The 24,800-nt window shown below is 35.4% G+C and overlaps 1 pseudogene; it reads right to left on the reverse strand.

Moving 5' to 3' along the window:
- Positions 1 to 13,514: 13,514 nt before the first annotated feature.
- LOC124105070 (serine-protein kinase ATM-like) lies at positions 13,515 to 15,400 on the reverse strand (annotated as a pseudogene).
- Positions 15,401 to 24,800: the final 9,400 nt, after the last annotated feature.

Below are 24,800 nucleotides of genomic sequence, written 5' to 3' on the forward strand. Positions count from 1 at the left end.
CATGCCCCTTCCCTCCCCCTCCCTCCCCTTTGCCCTATCTAGAGTTCATCTACTACCATGCTCTACCCCCCAACCCCATTATGAATCAGCATACTTATATCACAGAAAACATTTGGCATTTGGGTTTTTGGGATTGGCTAACTTCATTTAGCATCATATTCTCCAACTCCATCCATTTACCTGCAAATGCCATGATTTTATTCTCTTTTAATGCTGAATAATATTCCATTGTGTATACATACGACATTTTCTTCATCCATTCATCTACTGAAGGATATCTAGATTGGTTCCACAGTTTAGCTATTGTGAATTGAGCTGCTATATATATTGATGTGGTTTTGTCCCTGTAGTATGCTGTTTTTAAGTCCTTTGGGTATAGACCAAGGAGTGGGATAGCTGGGTCAAATGGTGATTCCATTCCCATGTTTCCAAGGAATATTCATACTGCTTTCCACATTGGCTGCACCAATTTGCAGTCCCACCAGCAATGTCTGAGTGTATCTTTTTCCCCACATCCTCACCAACATTTATTGTTGTTTGTATTCTTAATAGCTGTCATTCTGACTAGAGAGAGATGAAATCTTAGAGTAGTTTTGATTTGCATTTCTCTAATTGCTAGAGATGTTGAACATTTTTTCATATATTTGTTGATTGATTGTATATCATCTTCTGAGAAGTGTCTTTTCAGTCCTTGACCCATTTATTGATTGGGTTATTTGTTTTTTTGGTGTTTAGATTTTTGAGTTCTTTATATATCCTGGAGATTAGTGCTCTATCTGATGTGCGTGTGGTAAAGATTTGCTCCCAAAGTGTAGGCTCTCTATTCACCTCACTGATTGTTTCTTTTGCTGAGAAGAAGCTTTTTAGTTTGAATTCATCCCATTTATTGATTCTTTATTTTAATTCTTGCACTATAGGAGTCAGGGCCTAATCCAACATAATTGAGATTTGGGCCTACTTTTTCTTCTATTAAGGACTCAGTGTCTCTGGTTTAATTTCTATGTCCTTGATCCACTTTGAGTTGAGTTTTGTGCATGACGAGAGATAGGGGTTTAATTACATTTTGTTGCATAGGGATTTCCGGTTTTCCCAGCACTATTTGTTGAAGAGGCTGTCTTTTCTCCAATGCATGTTTTTGGCACCTTTGTCTAATATAACTGTAATTATTTAATGTGGTTATTAATATGATTGTTTTTAAATCTACCATCTCACTGTTTGCCTGCCTTCTATTCTTTATTCACTTTTCTCTCCTTTTTACCTTGAATTATTTATGATTCCATTTTACCTCTTGATGACTTATTAGATATAATGCTTTGTTACTTAGTTCTTTTAGGGTTTATAGTATACACCTTTCATTTATCATAGTCCACTTCAAGTATAAGAACTTAAAATAATGTTCTTCCATTCCCCCTACTAGCCTTTGTGCTCTTTTTGTTGTATATTTCATTCCATACATATTGAGCCCTATAATGCTTTATTTTTGCTTTCAACAGTTATTTTTTAAAGAGATAAGACAAAAATAAGAAAAATATTATTTTAATTTATTCATGTGTTTATCATTTTAGTGCTTTCAATTTTTTGTATAGATCCAGATTTCCATCAGGTATTATTTTCCTTCTACCCAAGGGACATCCTTCCTATTTCTTGTAGTGCAACTCTCCTCCTAGTGATGAATTATTTCAGTTTTTGTGTGTCTTTTTAAAAAAGAACAAAGTCATTTAAAAAGTCAATGAAATGTTTTTATTTCACCTATGCTTTACAAGGATATTTCATTATCATAGGATTTAGATTGGCAGATTTTTTTCTTTTGTTACTACAAAAAATTGCATTAAATCTTTCTTGCATTTCTTTGATGAAAAAACTTGTTATTTTTCCACTTCCATTTAATTTATTGATGAACTAGGATTTATATCTGCCATTTTTGCTAATTGTTTTCTATGTCTTTTCTCTCCATTACTGCTTTCTTTGATGTTAACTAGACATTTTCTTTTTCCTTTCTTGGTTACTGGGGATTGAACCCCTAGGAGTGCTCTACGACTTAGCTATATCCACAGCCCTTTTTATTTTGTTTTGAGACATTAAATTTAAATTGCCCAGAGTGGTCTTGAATTTGAGATCCTCCTGCCTCAGCCTCCCTAGTCTCTGGGATTATAGGCATGTATAACTAGGTATTTTCTTGTGTATCTGTGATGGGGATCCTCAAGACTATCTCCAAAACTCATAGGACTCAGAAGTCATTATACTCATGGTTTATTACAGAAACCAGATACAAAGCAAAATTAGTAAGGGTTTATGGGCATGTGGGGCAAAGTCTGGAAGAAACCAGATGCAAGCCTTCAAGAGTCCTTTTCCAGTAGAATTTCACAGAATGCACTTAATTCCTCTATCTACAACATGTGTGAAATATGGTCTTTCATGTAGCTCACTTGAGCCTAAATATTACAGAGGTTTTGTTCATGTGGGTGTCCAGTGCCTGCTTGATGGATTGTAGTTACCAAAACCATCAGAAGGAAAGCAGTCGTTCCCCATAAATCACATTGTTTATGCACACCACAACAAATTGTTAGTGTGGTTCAAAGCTCCAAGTATGCAAAATAATCTTATCAGTTAGAATTTTCAAACGCCTTAATTCCTACTTCCTAGACAAGGGCCATTTGTAAGAACAGATAACTCTGGGAATGTGTAAGGTGTGAGCAAATCAGACCTGCTGAGTCAACTCTTTGCTGTAAGTCCACCCAAAATAGGCAAAGACTTGAAGAAGCAACTAATTCATCCTATCAAGGTGTTTTATATATATATATATATATATATATATATATATATATGTGTGTGTGTGTGTGTGTGTGTGTGTGTGTGTGTGTATCCATATTTGTATTAATTTGTTTCTTCCCTTGGTCTACCTTTATACTTTATGATAAATACATCAAGGTATTTAGCAATTAATTAGTTGATGGTTAACTTGATCTGGTCCCTCCTCAAGCCAAGCATTTTCCATTGATATCAGGTCCTGAGGAAACTTTAGTTACATTTACTTTATATATAATTATCAATATCTGAATTATGTCTTATTTACATAAGGTAATTGAATCTAACCAGCAAATTCTAACATTACACCATATTACACAATGGTTATAGTACTGTTATGTATCATTCCACAAGTAGAATTAGCTATTTGTTATACCTTCCCAACATAATTGGCCCTTGACCACGTGCCAGATGTTCTTTTTTTTTTTTTCATGCAAGAGAACTTTATTAGAAATAAAAATAAAGTAAAAGTGAGGCTTAAGCAAAAAGCACTCTCAAGAGAGACAGTGGACCATCTCCAAGCTGAGAATGACAAAGGAGACAATGCTGTCCCCAATTTTTTTTCTGTTTGATGTTTACCAGGAGAACTGGGAGCCACCTTCTGTGCTCTTTGCCAATCAGGTGTTCAGCTCCTCCTTCACGTCAGGTGGTGGAGTTTTTGACCTTAGTTGGTCTTCTCCGGAACTGTCATGGTAGCCATCCTATTTAGGGGATACTACCAGATGTTCTTATAGAAAGGTGCTGTCACAATTTACCAGGATTTGGATACTTCCAGGTTCCAAGTTAGATAGTATATTGGTTTGCTTGGACTGTCATTACAATATACCATGGACTAGGTGGCTTTAACAATGGACATTTATTTTGTCATAATTCTGGAGGTAAGTCCATGATTAAGGCATTGGCAAGTTTGGTTTCTTCTGAGGTCTCTTTCTCTCTGACTCTCAAATGACCACCTTCTCATTGTGTCCTCACATGGTCTTTCCCCTGCATAATAGATCCATGGTGTCTATATGTCCAAATTTTCTATTATGGTACCAGTCAAATTGGATTAGGCCCTACCTAATGGCCTCATTTTAATGAAATCCCCTCTTTAAAGACCCTATCTTCAAATATAGATACTATTGGTTAGGGTTTTAACATTTGAATGGTGGGGGAGACACAATTCAGCCCATAACATTTGGGGCAAAGCTAGTCATCCTGTCTCAATTCACATGATTTTACTAAGACTGTTTTCTTTGTGTGCTGTTATGTAGCAAGGCCCATCTGTTTCTTATGACAAGTATAAGGGTAAAATTTAGAATGATTTCTACTGATAACTGCTGCAAGGTACAATTTATTTGATTCATTCTTGGGTTGAGGGTAAACAATATACATTTATGTAAATTAATTTTGCTTCTAGAGAACTTAGAAGTTTGGAGGTCAATAACATTTCCAGAAGTGTTGATGAAGGTCATTACCTATGGTGAAAGGTATTAACCTATTTCTAGTTCAGGATCTGTCTGTTTTAAAAGAGTCAGAAGACCCTCTTGGGTCAGGGTATAAGCCCTTTCTGAGCACTGACTCCTAGAATTCTGCAACATTTTTCAGTGAATCTGCCTGACTGAGTTTGCTAAAACTTCACCATCTTTCTAGGCTGATTATCATCCTCTTCCTTTCTTCTGGAAGTGTATCCCTTCTAATTGGTTTATTCTACCTAACATCTTTTTTCTTGTAAATACCATGCATTAAAGGAGAACTCAGTTTGATCCAGCAAATATCACTACTTGTTATATCTCCTCATAAAATCAGTATGTTCAAGAGACATCTTCACTTCCATGTTCATTGTGGTACTATTCGCTATAGCCAAGAAATGTAAACAATCTAAGTGTCCATCAAATGACTAAAGGATTAAAAACATTGATACATATACACAATGCAATATTATTCATCCAAAAGAATGAAATCCTGTCATTTACAACAACATATATGGAACTAAAGATCATTATGTTAAGTGTAATAAGCAAGGTACAGAAAGACAATTGCTTCCTGATCTCTTATGTGGAATCTAAAAAGCTTAATATCATGGATGTTGAGAGTAGAGATGGTGCTTAGCAGAGGCCAGGGAGAGTAAATAGTAAGGGATTGGGATTGATCTGTGGATACTAAGTTAGATAATAAGAAGTCCTGGCATGCTATTTATTGCATGGTAGGGTAACTATAGATAATCATACTGTACATTTCAAAAAGCTAGAAGAAAGTATTTTAAAAGTTTTCACAATAAAGAAGTCATAAAAGCTTGAGAAGATAAATATGTTTAACCCAATTTAAACATTATACAATGTAAACATCTATTGAAATATCACATGATACTGCATTAATATGTATATTTTTATGTTTTTATATATTGTTAAAATTAAATAAATGAAAAAGGATTCAAGTTTATCCTTTGATATTTAAACTTGGCATCTATTGCTCATATAAGCTCTTTTCTGTCTTGTTGACCAGTATTTAATCCATCAAGTGTGTGGTTGCCATCATGTACAAATTGCTTGAGTGCAATTAGGACACATTTTGTACCCCAAAATGTTGGGTCTCCATACAGAAGTTATGTAGCTAGTAATCACACTTACATGTAATTTACTCTTGAGTTTGACATAAAGGCCTTCCTTGCCTCAAGGTGGAGTCAATTCCTATGGGAATTTGAGCCTACCATGTGCTGCCTACTACCTTTCCATCAGAAACTCATTGTTTTTTATTTTATTTAATAGCTTTATACCCACAGAGACAAGGGTGAATTGCATTTATACATAATACACTTTGTTTTTTAAATATGTATGTAAATTTAATAATGAAGCTATAGGAAGTTGCAGGAGGTCTAAACAAGAAGCAACTAACTACTTGTAATAACAGAGCATCAGTGTGGTATCTCAAAATACCCTGGAGCCTCCTGAGGTTTATACATAATATGCTTTGGCATCATGGGCAAGTGACTGTGACATTCTGTTCAAAATAACCAAAAACTTTTCTTAAGTATTTAGTGATCAAAGTTTGCAATTACGCAGTGATCTGTGTGTCAACTATAAACTGCATGGTTCGATGATTTGACAGGGAGTAATTCCTAGAAGATTATTCCGAAATGATACTGTTTTTAGTATATTTAACATGAATTTTAAGAATCAAAAGATATTACTAGAGACCCATCAGAGAACCTGACCAGAATATTTCCCAGCATGATTCCCATTAGGGCATCTGATGTAACTGTGGTAAGAGAGAATTGTATTCTCTTTCTCTGAGCCTTGCTTGAAGAACTAATGTAATATTGTATTTCCCTCATTGCATAGTGGAAAGGAGCAAGAGGGCAGCTGAGTAAGATCTTCCAGTGATCACCCCTGTAGACACATCAAGTCAAACAGCTACTCATGCACCAAACTACCTTCACAGAGCTAAGGAAATCAGATGAGAGACCATATTGCCTGCTTTTTGTAAAACAAAATGAAAAGACAAGAAGGCAGAAAGGAAAGAGTTGACCACATAACCCCTCCCTCAACTCCAAGCAGCCCAGCGTGGAAAGAAGTGCCTCCTGCTTGGAGGGAGAAGGAATTAATTCCCTCATTGTATAATCCATCTATCTGTCCTTTTACCTGCAGCTATATTTCTTTTATTTGTCATTGATTTCTTAAAAAAGATTTTAATAGTTATTGATGGACCTGTATTTATTTATTTGTTTATATGTGGTGCTGAGAATAGAACCCAGTGCCTCACACATGCCAGGTGAGCACTCTACCACTGAGCCCCCACTCTAGCCCCTTGTCATTGAATTTAACCTTAAATATTTATCTTTGGAGGATAGAACTGACCCAGATTGATGGCAGCAGCAATGTGAGTCTAGTGTGTGCTTCCATTTTAGTCCATTCCTACCTATATAGAGTTACACATATATATAACTAATGGCTTATCTTGATCACTGGGCAATATAACTGCTACCATTGTTGATCCCAATTTTATAAGATGGGTATAAAGTTTAATCCATTCCAAATTCCAATAGTCCCCCTCTTATCCAGAGGAGTTGAGTTCCAAGACCCTCGGTGGATCCTGGAAACCACAAATTTAATGCCTTTTTCCATTTATCATGCTGTGCCCATATTTTTTTGCAGTTTAAGATGTGACAGCAAAACTAGCAGATTTCTTTTTCCTTCTTCATCAATTCACAGATACAAGATTCAGTCTTAATGTAGATCTTAGTAATTTCAGCATACAGATTTTTTCCCCCTTAAGTCAAGAACTGTCACCTTTTCACTTAAAAGAAGCACTTTATGGCTTCTATTTGGCATATTAGAATTGCCAACATCTACTCTTGCACTGTGGGGCTCTTGGTAAGTATAATAAGGGCTAGTTGAACATAAGCACTATGATAACCTGAATACTCAATTTGATAACTAAGAGAGCTACTCAGTGATAGTGTATATAGCATGGATAAAACGGACAAAAAGATAATTTATGTCCTGGGTGGGACAGAGCAAAACAGCATAAGATTTCATCACAATATCCAGAAGAGTCACATTTTTATTTATTTGTTTATTTTTTTATAGTGCTGGATGTTGAAACCAGGGTCTTTGTACATGCCAGGAAATCACTCTATCACTGAGCCACATCCCTAGCCCAACTCCACATTTTTAAACCTGTGAATTGCTTTTTAAAGAATTTTCCATAAATTTTTATCACTGCTTGTAACTTGAACCACCATAGAAAGCAGTGTGTTAAGGGAGAATGTTGTTTCTTGCTTAGGGATCAACACTGCTTTTCACAGGCATAATTGTATCTCTGGTCCCAAAATCACTACCTCAGGTAGGAAATAAGAATGGTAGGGTAATGTGTGGAAGAATGATATAGTTGTAATAGTATTCTCCCTGCCCTCAATACCCCATATCACCCACAAAAGTGGAGGAGTCTATCTAGTGGGTGCCTTTCTTTGGTCTTTCTCAAGTTGAGTGTGAGCACACACTTATAAATGGAAACTTTCATGCCTTTGTCTCCTGCCAATATTTTAGAGAGAGAATTAACACACCTTAAAGTAAAAGCTTTAAAGTGTTCAAGTGGATGATTTCTAATATATTCACAAACCTAAGCAACTATCACAATCTAATCACAGAATATTTTCATCAATTCAGTAAGAAACCCTGTATTCATTAGTAGTCATGTCCCATTCCCCCTCCCCCAGTCCCTGGCAACCACTAATCTACTTTCTGTTTCTATGGATTTGTCTATTCTGAGCATTAGTTATAAATGGAATCATATAATGTGTGATTCATTTCAGTTAATTTTCATGTATGATATAAGGAAAGAATTTAACTTTATTCTTTTGCACATGGATATCCAGTTCTTCTGGCACATTTGTTGAAAAGATCATTGATTCCCCCATTGAATTGTCTTGGCATCCTTGTCGAGAATCAATTGGCCATAAATATAAGGATTTATTTCTGGACTCTCAATTCTATTTCATTTTCCTGTGGGTCTATCCTTATGCCATTTTATTACTATAACTTTGTAGTAAGTTTTGACATCAGGAAATATGTGTCCTTCTATATCGTTATTCCTTTGGAAGAGTGTTTTAGCTATTTGGGACCCCTTGCAATTACTTATGAATTTTAGGATCCGCTTTTCCATTTCTGCAAATGAACCATTGGGAATTTGATAGGGATTACAAAGAATCTGTAGGTCACTTGGAGTAGTAGTGACATCTTAATATTAAGTCTTCTACTCCATAAACATGGGCTATGTTTTCATTTACTTAAGTCCTCTTTTATTTTTTCTACAGCATTTTATAGATTTTAGGGTATAAGTATTACACATTCTTGCTTAGATTTATTATTAAATATTCAATTTTTTGATGTCATTGTAAATGGAGTTGTTTATTTTCTTTTGGATTGTTAATTGCTAGTGTATAGAAATAGTGATTTGTGAGTTGATCTTATGTCCTGCAACTTTGCTGAATTAATTTATTAGTTTTTTTGTGTGTGTTTATTCTTTGGGATTTTCCATATATAAGACCATGCCATCAACACACAGAGATAGCTTTACTCCTTCCTTTTCAATTTGGATATAATTTTTTTCTTTTTTGCTTACCATGGCTAGTAACAATGTTGAATAAAAATGGTTAAATTAGATGTCCTTGTCTTATTAAAGGTCTTAGGGAAAATAATTTCATACTACCATTATTGGGTACCATAAAATGTACCTTTTTATCTCCATTAACATTTTTTTTTTGTCTAATATCTATTTGAGCGATAATAGCACAGTCATTCCAGTTTTCTTATGGGTGTTCTTTGTATGATACATTTTTTTCAACATTTTGTTTTCCATCTATTCTCATCTTTGAATTTAAAATATCTTTCCTATAGACAAGATATAATTGGATGTTATTTTATCTACCCTAACAATCTCTGAATTTGTTGGATTGCTTGATCCCTTCACATTTAATATTATTATTGATATTTTTGGATTTATGCCTGTCATTTAGTTTTACTTTTCCATATATTTCATGTCATTCCTGTTCCTCTGTCTTGCCTTCCTTACTTTCCTTTACATTAAGTGAATATTTTATTCATATTAATTATTTTTCATTATTGTAAAGTTATTTTCTTATTGACTACTCTAGACCCTAGGGGCCTTACCATATGCAGATGTTCCTCAACTAATGATGGGGATACATTCTGATAAATTGTCAGTTGAAAGTATCATAAATTGAATTTACATTTAATACATCTACCAAACATACATTTAATACATTTAAATACACCTACCATATTGAATATACCAAAAGTACATTTAATATATTACCATACATCCTAGCTTATAATACAGTAGACTTCAGAGTATGGGTTGTTCACCCTTGTGATCATGTGGTTGATTAGGAGCTCTGTCTCCCTGCCCAGAATAGTGAGAGAGTACTGTAGTGCTTATTGCTAGCCTTGGAAAAGATCAAAATTCAAAGTATGGTTTCTACTGATACATATCATTTTTTCACCATTGTAAAGTTGAAAATTTGTAAGTCAAATTATTATAAGTTGGGAACTGTCTGTGCATCTCCACTTTAGATTCTATTAGCAATAAGAAAAACCAAAGTATTTTTACTACTCTCAGACATCCTATGCAGCATTTTTGATATACTAGATATGTGGGAATTTCTCACACACCAAGAAATCATTTCTCCCATGGACACTTGTGGAGTGTCCTCTAATGAAATTCAATTCTGACACTATTTTACCTGGAAATAGCACCAGATCCCACAGATTAAGGGCTGAGTTCCCATAAGACTGCTTCCTACTTCCCACTTCTCACTTCATGATGCCAGTTACAAGCTCCAGAATGTATTATCTATTTCTGACTAATGAGCTATAAATTGAGGGTTCCCAAGACCCCATCTTTGGGTTTGATTAATTGGCTAGACAGCTCAAAGAACTCAGGGAAATATTTATGTTTACTGGTTTATTATAAAGGATATTACCAAGAATACAGATGAACAACCAGATGGAGGAGACGCATAGGGCAAAGTGTGTGAAGGGACATGGAACTTCCAAGCTCTTTCCAGGCCTTCCACAGTCCAGAACCTTCACTTGTTCCAGTCGGGATGCTCCTTGAACCTTGTTCTTTGAGGTTTTGCGGAGGCTTCATCGCATAGGCATTATTGATTATATCATTGGCCAGTGGTGATCAACACAACTTTAAGCCTCTCTTCTCTCCCTAAAGGTTTGGTTGGCAGAAAGTGGGATTGAAAGTTCTAACACTAATCATATAGTTGGTATCCCAGGCAATCAGCCTCTATCCTGAGGCCATCCAGGATTCCTTGGACATCAGTCATTTTATTAGCCTACCAAAGGACAAGAGATTCTAAGGGCTTTAGGAACTGTGTGCTAGGAACCAGAGGCAGAGATCAAATATACATTTCTTATTGCATCACAGTATCACAGATTCATACTAACTTAATCCCAATGATATATAAAGACATCACCCTCTGTAGCTCTATTTCCTCTTTTCACTGATATTATTATGTATATTATGCTATATATGTTAGACACCAAATAATATACTGTTACAATTTTTACTTTATTTAATTTTATGTCTTTTAAAGAACCTATGGAAAAAATAACAAGTGTAACAGAATGTGTTAGTCAGGTTGCTGTTGCAATGGCAAAATACCTGAGAAAATCAACTTAAAAGGAGGAAAGATTTATTTTGGCTCACAGTTTCAGATTTCAGTCCATGGTCACTTGGCCTTATCACTTTGGGCCTGCAGAGAGGCAGAACATCATGGCAAGGAATATGCAGTGGAGAAAAGCTGCTCACCTCATGGTGGCCAGGAAGCCAAGAGAATGAAATGGAGGGAGAAGGGCAGGGGCCAATGCCCACTTCATGGGCATACCCCCAATGACTGAAATTCCTTCCACTAGGCACCATCTCCTGGAGTTTTTGCCACCACCCCATAGCACCTCAGGATGAACACATATGTTTTCAGAGGACATTCACTATCTAGACCATAATGCAGAAGTGATTATATTAACTTACTTGCCATTTCTTGGTATTTTTTCATTGTTTATTGTGGAGTTAATATCATTTCCTTTCTGACTGATACAGCTTCACTCTTTCCCACCACCTTTTTTTAAAAAATTATTTATTCTAATTTGTTATACCCACAGCAGAATGCACGTGTGTGTATGCATGCATGCATGTGTGTGTGTGTATGCTGGTAAAATAGGATAATAGGCTAAAGATGCATCTTACAATAGTTTTTTTTATAATTTGCATGTGTCTCAATGAAGCTTTTACCAAAAAAGAATCTTTGATAGAGCTGGATAAGATTGAAAAGGGAAAGAAATGTGAAAAGTGTAGATCATATTTATTTATTTGGTACTGGGGATTGGACCCAGGGGTGCTTTATCACAAAACCTCATCCCCCCTTTTTAAAAAAATATTTTTTAAGTTGTTGATGAATTTTTATTTTGTTTATTTATCCGTAGTGCTTAGAATCGAACCCAGTGTGTCACACATGCTAGGCAAGTGCTCTACCACTGAGCTACAGCCCCAGCCCCCATATCCCCTTTTAAAAAAATTATTTGTTCCTGGGGCTGGGGATGTGGCTCAAGCAGTAGCGCGCTCGCCTGGCATGCGTGCGACCCGGGTTCGATCCTCAGCACCACATACAAACAATGATGTTGTGTCCACCGAGAACTAAAAAATAAATATTAAAAAAAATTCTCTCTTTCTCTCTCTCTCTCTCTCTCTCTCTCTTTAAAAAAAATTATTTGTTCCTTTTAGCTATACATGACAGTAGATTATATTTTGATAGATTTATATAAACATGGAGTATATATTATTCTAATTATGATCCCAGTCTTATGATTGTATATGATGTAGAGATTCACTGTGATGTCTTTTATTTTTTTATTTTGAGACAAGACCTCACTAAATTGCTGAAACTGTTCTCAAAATTTTGATCCTCCTGTCTCAGTCTCCTGAGTTGCTGAGATTACAGGCATGTGCCACCATGCTGGATAGTTCTCCCACTTCTTTTGTGCTGTTATTGCCAAGTTAATTTATTTATGTTATGAGCCCAATGATACAGTATATACTTATTGTTTTATAAAATCATTTCTGAAATCAGTTAAGAAAGGAAAGAAATGGTATGAATTATACTTACCAATTATATACAATTATAATTAATAATATATAATGGTGTTTATAATTTATATACATCATATAAATACAATATACTATAATAACCTTTATGATGCTGTTTGATTTTTTCATGTGTGGATTTGAAATACTCTCTGGTGTCAGTTTTTTCATACCAAAGAAATTTCTTTCATATTTCTTATTAGGTCATATTAGCATATTCTCTCATTTTTTAATCTAGAAAGTCTTTATTTCTCTTTGGTTTTTAATACCTTTATCTATCTATTTATCTATCTATCTATTTATATGTAGTGCTGAGGATCAAACCTAGTAAGTACCTCACACATGCTAGGCAAGTGCTCTGCCATTGAGCTGTAACTCCAGCCCCTCCTTGTTTTTTGTTGTGATAATACACACACATACACACACACATAACACACACACAATTTGCCATTTTAACCATTATAAATGTACAGCTCAGTGTGCAATCGTCTCTACTATCCATTTCCAAAACTGAAATCTATAACCATTAAGTAATAATTCTTCATTCTTTCCTCCCTCATGCCTTTCCAGTTTTGTGTTTACTTTCTATCAGTATGGATTTGCCTAGTCTGAATATTTTATATAAGTGAATCATACAATATATGTCCTTTTGTATATGGCTTATTTCACTTAGCATTCTTCCTTCCTTCCTTCCTTCCTTTCATCTGAATGCTTTCATTGGTAAAATTTCATTTCTTTTTTAAATTGCTTTTATTTTGTAAATACATGACAGCAGAATACATTACAATTCTTATTACACGTATACAGCACAATTTTTCATATCTCTGTATATAAAGTATGTTGACACCAATTCATGTCTTCATACATGTACTTTGGATAATGATGTCTATCACATTCCTCCATCATTGCTAACCCCCTGCCCCCTCCCATTCCCTCCCTCCCTCTACCCTATCTAGAATTCATCTATTCCTCCCATGCTCCCCCTCCCTACCCCACTATGAGTCAGCCTCCTTATATCAGAGGAAACATTGGCATTTGTTTTTTGGGGATTGGCTAACTTCACTTACCATTATCTTCTCCAACTGCATCCATTTATAAGGAAAACTTTCACAACCAACCTTTATAACTTACCTAGGCACTTTGCTGAGATATTTCACACCAGTTTCTCACTGAATGAGTATCTTTGAGTAGTATGTTGCTACAATCAGCTCCGTAAATACCATTTGATGAATCTCTCACTGTATCCATAATATAATTCAAGAGTTCTTTACATTTTAGCCTGTGTACTCTCTTTGTTGCACATTTGAGGAAGCATCTGACCAAACTACTGATTTCTTGGAGCTGTTTCTGTATGGAGGTTTGTGTTGGGGCTGATACATTTCATTTTTCTGTTCTTAGACATTCTATTTCTTTCTGAATATATTTCTGTTAAAATCTAAAAACAGCATCCCAATTCAAATATTTTCCTTGTTTGGAATCTGAATGTCTATCTGAATGTTGAGCTGTTCCAGGATCCCAAATCAGACATTTACATTTCTGAACTTTTTTATTTCATTCTGTAGCTCTATCATGTTCTAGTTGTCAGTAGCAAATAATCAGATCATTAAGTGCTAAACTTGTGGTTTTGATTTTAGAACATATTATCTCTTCTTGCTTCTGGTTTAAATGTGGTATGCTAGCACAATAATTTCAAGGTTTATGCACGTTGTAGTGTATATCAGGGCTCATTCTATCACTGGTATTCTATTGTATGTATATGCCACATTTTTAATCCATTCCTCTGTTGATGGAAAATTTAATTGTTCACACTTTCTTTTGCTTATTGATTGATTTTTTTTTAGTGGGGTCTCACTATGTTGCCAAGACTGGCTTAAAAACCAAAACACTTTCTTGCTATGGGGAATAAGGCTGAACTGAGCACTGACATACAAGTATCTGTCAAGTCCCTATTTTCAGTTCTTTTGGATACATTTGTAAGAGTGGAACTGCTAGGTCATATGGCAATTCTATAGTTAAAGGAATTGACAAAGTGTTTTCCACAGTGGCTGTGCACCATTTGATATTACTAATAGCAAATTGTGAGTTCTGATTTATCCACATCCTTGTTAACACTTTCAATTTCCTGGTTTTCTAAGTATGTATATTGTAGCATTTCTAGTAGGTGTGAAGTAGTATCTCATTGTGGTTTTGATTTACAATTTCCTGATAGTTAATGATTTTGAATATTTTTTTCTTTCTTTGAATATTTTTTCATGTATTCATTATTTATTCATAAATCCTCTTGGAGAAATTTTATTCTAGTTTTCTTTTTTTTCCTGTTTTTGCCCATTTTTAAATTGGGTTGTCTGCTTGTTGTTCAATTGAAGAAGTTCTTTATATATTAAACCCTTATCAGTTATGTGGTTTGCAAATATTGTTGGTATTGTGTTGGCTGTCTTTTTGCTTTCTCAATAATGTTCTTTGATGCACAAAAGCTGTTACATTTGATGAAATCCGATTGATGTATTTTGTTGTTATTGCTTGCACTTTTTGTATCATATCTAAGAATATATTGCCAAATGTAAGGTCACAAATATTTTCCCTATGTTTTCTTCTGGTATGGTTTGTATGTGATTTGTAACTCAAAGGTTCATGTGTTAGAAGGCTGGTCTCTAATGGGATGATGTGATGATGGGAGCTTAAGAGGTGGAACCCAGCCTGAGGACAGTTTGGTCACTGTGTGTGTGTGGGGGGGAGACACTAACTTTGGAAGGAAATAATGCTGATCTTGCAGAATGAGTTCATTCTCTTAAGAATAAGTTGATATAAAAGAGTGAGATTGTCTCCTATCCTGTCTCTGTTTTCCTATCTTGCCATATGATGCCTCCCTATTGCATGCCCTCCCTCTACTGTGATGCCATTCACCATGAGATCCTCACCAATGCTGAGCTGATACCAGCTCCATGCCCGTGAGCCTCCACTATTGTGAGCTAAATAAAACTCCTTTCTTTATGAAGTACCTGTCCTCAAGTATTTTGTTATAGTAACTGAAAATGGATAAATACATCTTCTAAAATTTTTTTAATACAATTTTATGCTTAGCTCTTTGATCCATTTTTGAATTAATTTTTATATGTGTAAATCCAGTTATACCAGCATCACATTTGAAGGAACTATTCTTTTCACATTGAATGGATTTGGCATCCTTGTGAAAAATCAATTGGCTACAGAGATATTGTTTATTTTGAGCTCCTCCTTTCAATTGCATTTTATGTAGGTCTAATGTGCTTTTAGTACACTGTTTTGATTATTTTAGCTTATTAGTAAGGCTTGATATTAAAATATATGTCTTTCGGGCTGGGGATGTGGCTCAAGCAGTAGCACGCTTGCCTGGCATGCGTTTGGCCCGGGTTTGATCCTCAGCACCACATACAAACAAAGATGTTGTGTCTGTCAAACTAAAAAATAAATATTAAAATTCTCAAAAAATGTTAAAAAAAGATGTGGATTTCCTTAATTTCTTCTTCTTTTATTTAATACTAGGGATGTAGCTCAATGGTAGAGTGCTTGCCTAGTAGGCACAATGCCCTGAGTTTGATCCCCACCACTGCAAAAATTATTTTGGCTATTTGGGCCCACTTAAAATACACATGAATTCAAGGATCAGCTTTTCCATATTTGCAGAAAAACAGCCATTGGGACACTGATAGAAATCACATTGAATCTATAGATTGTTTTAGGTTTGTATTGCCATGCTAATAATATTACGTGTCTCTGTGTGCATTAGATGTCTCTTTATTGTCTTTCAACAAAGTTTTCCAGTTTTCAGTATGGAAGTTTTTCATCTCAGTTAAATTTATTTCTAGGTATTTTCTAGATATTATTGTAAATAAAATTACTCTATTTATTTTTCAAATTATTAATTGCTGATTTAGAGAAATAAAACTGATTCTTGTGTATTGATCTTGTACCTTGCAATCTGGATAAATTCCTTTATTAGTCTAATTGCTTTCTTATGGACTCTTTGGGATCTTCTCTATATAAGATCAATTCATCTGTGATTAAGGATAGTCTCATTTCTTCCTTTCTGATTTGAATGCCATTTATTTCTTTTTTTCTAATTACTATGGCTATCCAAATATGACCTAGTTTCCTTTATGATTTCTTCTTTGACCCAAGGGTTATTTAATAATACATTATTTAATTTCCACAAAATTGTGAATTTCTCTTTTTTTCTGTTATTAATTCCTAGTTTCATGACCTTGCAGTCCTTGTTAGACTCTTTGGGCTACCACAACAGAATACCAAGGACCAGCTGCTTAAACAGACATTTGTTTTCTCACACTTCTGGAGGCTGGAAGTCCAAGGTTAAGGTGCCAACAGGTACAGGCAGGGTTGTTTTTTGGCAAGTTCTGTCATCCTGGCTTGTAGACAGCCACCTTCTTTCTGTGTATCTTCTACTTCTTATAAGCACAACAATCCTGCTGGATTCAGACTCCACTTTAGAGGCCTCATTTAACTTTAATGACTTTATTTTTTTCTGTGATGGTGCAGATCAAACACAGTGCCTTGCACATGGTAAGCAAGTACTCCACAACTGAGCTACATCCCTAACCCCTTTAATTACTTTCTTAAAAGTCTTATGACCAAATACAGTCAGATCAGTGTTTTATAGCTTCAACCTACAAATTTTGGGGATACACAATTTAATCCATAACATCAGGGTTTGCTGGTGTTCTGTTTTGAAGGCAGTAGTAGTAGTCCTCTTGTTTAGTGACTTTTACAAACTTTTTTGTATAGACTGTATTCCTTTTTGGATGTGGTCAGTGAAATCACTATTTAGCTCATGTCCAACTAATATTTTGACAGACATTCATGAATAACAATAGCTTAAAACAGGAAAAAACAAACAAAAAACTCCAAAAGAAACAAAAAAAAGAAAACCAAAATCAATGCCCCTAAACCAAAACACTTCATTTAGTCTTTGCAGATTGGCTCTGGGCTAAAGCAATTCTTCAGCACTTAACCAGGTTTGTTCTGAGCCTAGGGATAAGCACAACATGAAAGTTTAGATTCAAGTCTTTTCTGAGCATTCATCTTGCCAAAGGCATGCACATGGGCTTCTAAATTTCTTCCTATATGTGGATGCTTCTGAATTCTTTATTTTTTCCCAACAATTCTCCCCAGCTTTTTCTCCCAGACTTTAGATGGTCTATTGTTTCTATCTTTTGCTTCAGGTGTCTGTGGATTATTCTCTTTACAGTATTTTCCAGCAATACACACCACTTTTCCAGCCTGAGTTCCAAGTTTGGAAAAACAGAGAATAGTACCTTGCAGTAATCTTTCATGTTGCTCTCAGACAGGTTAGAACAGGCATACACAATAATTTGTGAATAAGCTTTGCTCTGCTCCCACCAGAATCAGAGACCAAGATCCTACACTGGGAACATGGTCTGCTGCCACTTCAAGGCACAAAGCTTTCCACCATTTTCAAGTTTGTTTTTTCTTCATTCATGTTTGGTTGCTACATACATGTGACTGTTTTCTAGATTTATGACAAAATTGGTCCTGACAGTTTTTGCTTTTTTCAATAATTCTGTAGGGGACAAAAGAATGGAGCTATTCTGTAATTTTGTTTTTCTTTTTGAAAGATAGTTTTTCTGCTCTTAAGATTGTTGATTGATTGATAGGTTTTTTTAGCACTTTGAATATTTCATTCTGCTGTCTTCTGGCCTATATTGTTTCTGGTAAAAAAAAATCAACTGTTATTCTTACTGAGATTGTCTTGCAAGTGATGAGTCATTTTTCTCTGTTTCTTTCAAGATTTCTTTTGCCTTTGGATTTTGACATTTTGGTGTATCTAGATCTCTTGGCCTTATCTACTTTGAGTTCATTAAAATCATAGAGTTTTTCATTATGTATGAGAGGTTTCAGTCATTTCTTTGGACATTTTTTTCCTGCTTCTTTGCTTCTCTCCTTTCATTCTGGTACTTCCATTGCATTTGTTGGTGTGATTAATGATGCCCCACATTTACATGACTCTATCTACTTTTCTTCATTCTTTTCTTCTCTGTTCTTTGGATTCCATAATCTTCATCATCTATCTTCAAGTTTGCTGATTCTTTCATCTTCCAGCTCAAATTTACTATCAAACACCTCAGTGAATTTTTCAATTTCTTTTACTTTTCAACTTGAGTTTTCATTTTTTTAAAATATCTGTCCATTTATTGGTTTTCTTTATTTGATGAGAAATTATCATCATACCTTTATTGCTTTAAGCATAGTTTCCTTTAATTCTTTGAACATACTTACTGTAGGTGTTTGAAAGTCTTTGTCAGCTAAGTCTGACTTCTAGGCCCTCTCAAAGGCAGTTTCTGTTATGTGATTTTTCCCCCTATGTATTAGTCATTTTTTCTTGTTTCTTTGTATGTTTCATATTTTTAAGTTGAAATTTCAACATTTCAGATAATATATCCTAGCAAATTTGGATATCATTCACTTTGCCTTTTGAGCCTGTTTTTGTTTTTTTGGTTTTTTTTTTTTTTAGCTTAGAAATTCAGCAGGACTATTTTAGTACAGTCTATTTCCAATGTAATGTGAAGCATATGATGTCACTCTTCAGATTCAGCCTTGGGCATGCACACAGTCCCCATGGGATTACATACATTAAGCAAAGCTCTTTCTGACTGTGTCTTTCCCTGATCTTTCTGTTAAGCTGTCTGCCTCTGTTAGCAATATACCCAACCATTAACCTCTACTAATTGCTGGCTGATCGCTCTATTTCTAAATCTGTGACTTGAGTAATAAATTGTTTTACAATCTGATCAGTTTGGGCATTTTTGCAACAGCAGTCTCTGGTGCAATTTTTGGGAGGGTGCTGGCATTGAACCCAGAGGCTTACACATGCTAAGCATACCCTCTACCACTGAGCTTTGCCCCAACCCTAGCAGTAATCTTTGAAACAAATTCTTGAGGCTTGTTTCTACCACAGAAGGGCTTTTATTCACTCTTTCTGATTTTCTGTTAAACATCTATGATTTAGCTTCTTGCTCTATTGACGCTAGAGTCTTCTCTTGATTGCTTACCACCAAAATTTTCATTGTTTTTAAGAGCACCCTTACACTTGAATTCTCCTACACTCTGTTCTGAATAAATTCTCTTCCGTTGGGAGAACTTTGAACTACCTGTTCTCATGGTCCTGCCTCTCCCTTTGGGCAAAACATCTGCACAACTCTTCAGAACAGTTCACACGGAAAGTGCCTCACTTGTCTGGAGTGAATGCCCTGCTTCATGAGGAGGGGACTGCTTTGGAATTGTAGCCTCTGGTCTTCCTTTTCCTCTCCTGTTATGCAACCATACTGAATGAGCAAGATTGTTTGAGGGTGACTGAGACACTGATATTTTCAATCTGTCTTGCCTTGGATGCAACTTCTGCCCCATGGCTATGGGCTGATGGATGAAGGGTCCCAAAATTACAAGTCCCTTTTGGCTAAGATAGAATTTCTGCCACATGAAATTAAAGGGATGGGATGAGAAATGTTAGTGGCCTGCCTCTCCAGAGCAGATCCTGGAGCCTTTCACTGGTAACTGGAGGGGGAGAGGGAGCCCTGTGCTGCATCCACATGAGGAAGAGCTTGGATCATGCTAAGCTGGGGGTAGTGCAAATGGAGGGAGCAGGCTGTGTTTCAAATGCTATATATTATGACTGTTCATAGTGAGATTTCATAGATTTTCTGGAATCATTGTATGCTCTTAGAACAATTTCCAGAGATTTCAAATGGTTGTTTTAACTATATGTTTTTTTTTTTTTTTTTTTACCAGTTATGGTTCTTTTGCTGGGGAGAGCAAAAGATGATATTAACTCCACCATTCTGGAGTTAATCTCCTTTGGCCATTATTTCTTCAAAATATTTTTCTGCTTCCTCTCCTTCAGGAATACAATTACACTTATGTTAAGCAAAATTAAGATGTCCCACAGTCCACTGTCTGTTCTTTTTGTCTTTTTCCCCCTTTTCTGTTTAATTTTAGATAGTTTCTAAGCTACCTACACTTGCTGTGTGATAAAGTTCACTGATCATTTTTCTGTAGTGTCGAATCATGTGTTAATACCATCAAGCAATTTTTTTCATCTGTTATCTTTTTTAACTCTGGAAGCTCAGTATTTTAAAATCCATGTTTCTTCTTAACATGCTGAGGTTTTCTTGTACATTTTTGAACATATGAAATAAAGATGTAATAACTGTTCTAATGTTTTCCTACAAATTTCTTTATCTCTGCCACTTCTGGATCTGGTTTTCCTGATAGAATTTTGTTTATTGGTTGTATTTTATGGCTCATTTGAACATCTGATAATTTTTATTGGGTGCCAGATGTACATTTCACCATGTTGCACAATACATATCTTTGTTACCATTAATATTGAGTTTTGTTATGGGACACAGTGAACTTACTTGTGAATAATCTGATCCTTTTAATACTTGTTTTCAAGGTTTGCTGGGCAGATCCAGAGCACTGGTTACTCTAAGCATATTTTTTCCAACCATTCACTGCATGAAATCCTTGTGAGTATTCTAGCCCATCATCCACAAGCTATCAGGTTTTCCCACTCTAGCTGGATGCAAAATAGACTGGTTCTGGACCTGTGGGTGGGATAGTGATTGTTTCCCCTGCTCCTTTTGTGTGGTTCTTTAGGTTCTCCACTTGGAGAACCACCCATTGTGTAGCATTAGTTTATACACAATTAAAAGAGATATTAAAAATTTAGGCATGCAACTTGTGAGATCTAATAAATGACAAAGAGTTATTGAGTAAAAATGAGTATAATGCCTGTAATAGAAAATTCTCTTTAAAAACCTATTTCTGACATTTAAAAACCAATGTCAGTATCACTAAAAATAACACTGACATGAGCTAAATATTCCAAGAGCTGTCATCTTAAGATTAATTTAATTTGATGAGAAGCATTTGGTCCCCTGTTGTCTGAAGAGAGGACTTTATATAGTACCTGCTGTGTACACAGCCCATCTCTCTGATATCCTTAGCAACAACCATACTGCTGCTCACCTAACTGCTTCGAGCCTCAGGTAATGGGGTAGAGGATTATGGAAACAGAAAATTCTGAAAATATAATAAGCTCAGCAATAGACTTTGGATTAATTGGTAACTTGTAGCCAAGTTTGATTATGTAGCACAGGATCACATCCAAGTACACTTATTTGATTTGATGATTGTATAAAAGTGGAACACAATTTAAGGTAGGAAGTTCGTGTGTGTGTGTGTGTGTGTGTGGTGCTGAAGATCAAATCCTCCTATATGCTAACCATGTACTAGCTATACCCCAGCCCCAAGTTAAAAATTTGAAACTAGGATATGTAAATGTGTTAAAGAGCCTCTCAAAACCTTCTGAAATTATAAAATTTGTTACTTTATGTGGAGGGTGTCCATGGCTTTTTCCAGATTCTGAAAGGAGTATCTGACCAAACTAAGGTTTAAAGCAACTTCAAATGATTTTTTTGAGAGAGAGAATGTTTTAATATTTATTTTTCAGTTTTCAGTGGACACAACATCTTTATTTTATTTTTATGTGGTGCTGGGGATCGAACCCAGAGCTCCACGCATGCCAGGCGAGCGTATTACCGCTTGAGCCACATCCCCAGCCCTCAAATGATTTTAAATATTGTCCCTCTCTTCTTTCCTACCTCCTTCCTATTCCTCCTTTCTTTCTTGTCAACAGTATTCACAAAGATGATAACTTTTGGCAGCGAAAATTATTATGAAGAAGTCTATTTAAAACTATATTGGTAATCCCAGCAACTCAGGAGACTGAGGCAGGAGGATTCCAATTTTGAGACCAGCCTCAATAGCTTAGAACCTAAGCAACTTAGACTCTGTCTCAAAATTAAAATCATTTAAAAATGATAGGGATATGGCTCAGTGGTTAAAGGCCCCTGGTTTAATCCCTGGTACCAGCCTCCCCCTGACCAATAAAAGAAAGAGAAGAAAAGCTTGATTGGGCAGCACTAGAAAGACTCCACATAATAAATACATTTTTAAATTGATCAACCACGACAGTAGTGTCTGCACTCTTTGAAAACAGTCATATTAATGCAAAGTTGTTTTTGATAACTTTGGCTGAACTGAGTTTGTCTGAAACTTTAAGATGAATAAGAAGTAGAAAAGTTCCTATGTTCATGATAAATAAAAGTAGTTAAAAATGTTTAGAAATAGGTGCTCCATGTGATTTCTGTTAAGATAATCAGAGTGATTTTAATTCTGAAGTCATCTCTGGATTACTCAGCTAATAGGATAGTTGTAGCAGAGGTAAATTAATGTTACTCTTGACTAAACTGCAAATTTTATAGACTAAAAATACCTATCTATAGTATGCTGTTTTTAAGTCCTTTGGGGTATAGTCCGAGGAGAGGGATAGCTGGGTCAAATGGTGGTGCCATTCCCAGATTTCCAAGGAATCTCCATACTGCTTTCCAAATTGGCTGCACCAATTTGCAGTCCCACCAGCAGTGTATGAGTGTACCTTTTCGTCCACATCCTCACCAACTTATTGTTGTTTGTCTTCATAATAGGTGCCATTCTGACTGGAGTGAGATGATATCTTAGAGTAGTTTTGATTTGCATTTCTCTGATTGCTAGAGATGATAATAGAGGTGATGAGCATTTTTTCATATATTTGTTGATTGATTGTATATCCTCTTCTGAGAAGTGTCTGTTCAAGTTCTTGGCCCATTTGTTGATTGGGTTATTTGTGTGTGTATGTGTATGTGTGTGTGTGTGTGTGTGTGTTTTGGTGCTTAGCTTTTTGATTTCTTTATATACCCTAGAGATTAGTGCTCTATCTGATGTGTGAAGGGTAAAGATTTGCTCCCAGGATGTGGGCTCTCTGTTCACCTCATAGATTGCTTCTTTTGCTGAGAAGAAACTTTTTAGTTTTATCCCATTTATTGATTCTTAGTTTTAATTATTGCACTATAGGAGTCTTATTAAGGAAGTTGGGGCCTAATCCCATATGATGAAGATTAGGGCCTACTTTTTCTTCTATTAGGCACTAGGTCCCTGGTTTAATTCCTAGGTCTTTTGATCCACTTTGAGTTGAATTTTGTGCATGGTGAGAGATAGGGGTTTACTTTCATTTTGCTACATATGGATTTCCAGTTTTCCTAGCACCATTTGTTGAAGATGCTTTTTTTTCTCCAATGCATGTTTTTGGTACTTTTGTCTAATATAAGATAACTGTAATTTTGTGGGTTAGTCTCTGTGTCCTCTATTCTTTACCATTGGTCTACCAGTCTATTTTGGTGCCAATACCATGCTGTTTTTGTTACTATTGCTCTGTAATATAGTTTAAGGTCTGTATAGTGATGCCACCTGCTTCACTCTTTCTGCTGAAGATTGTTTTAGCTATTCTGGGTCTTTTATTTTTCCAGATGAATTTCATGATTGCTTTTTCTATTTCTATGAGGAATGCCATTGGGATTTTGATCAGAATTGCATTAAATATGTATAGTACTTTTGGTAGTATGGTCATTGTGATAATATTAATTCTGCCTATCCAAGAGCAAGGTACCAGCACAATTCACAATAGCTAAACTGTGGAGCCAACTTAGATGCCCTTTAGTGGATGAATGGATAAAAAAACATGTGGCATATATACACAATGGAATTTTACTCAGCAATAAAAGAGAATAAAATCATGGCATTTGCAGGTAAATGGATGGCATTGGAGAAGATAATGTTAAGTGAAGTTAGCCAATCCCCAAAAAACAAATGCTGAATGTTTTCTCTGATATAATGAGGCTGACTCATGGTGGGGTAGGGAGGGGGAGCATGGGAAGAATAGATGAATTCCAGATAGGGAATAGGGGTGGGAGGGAAAGGGAGGGGGCAGGAGATTAGCAAGGATGGTGCAATGTGATGGACATCATTATCCAAAGTACATGTATGAACTGGTGTCAACATACTTTATATACAACCAGAGATATGAAAAATTGTGCTGTATACATTTTATAAGAATTGTAATGCATTCCACTGTCATTTATTAAAAAAACAATAAATAAAAAAGGAAATACTTATCTAAAAAATAGAAGGCTCACAATTTAGAGGAAATGACAATCAAGGAAAATAGGTTAACAATGTTATTTCCTATCTCATCTTGCTATTCTCTTTTTTAAAAAAAATACCTTTATTCATTTGTTTATATGTGGTGCTGAGATCTAACCCAGTGCCTCACACATGCTAGGCAAGTGCTCTACCACTGAGCCATAACTCCAGCCCTCCTTTTTGTTTTTCTAAAAATATTTTTCTAGTAGATGGACGCATACCTTTATTTTATTTATATGTGGTGCTGAGAA

This window comes from Marmota monax, unplaced genomic scaffold (genome assembly GCF_021218885.2).
Source record: "Marmota monax isolate L192 unplaced genomic scaffold, Marmota_monax_Labrador192_F-V1.1 WCK01_AAM20220418_F8-fsc00192, whole genome shotgun sequence".
NCBI lineage: Eukaryota > Metazoa > Chordata > Mammalia > Rodentia > Sciuridae > Marmota > Marmota monax.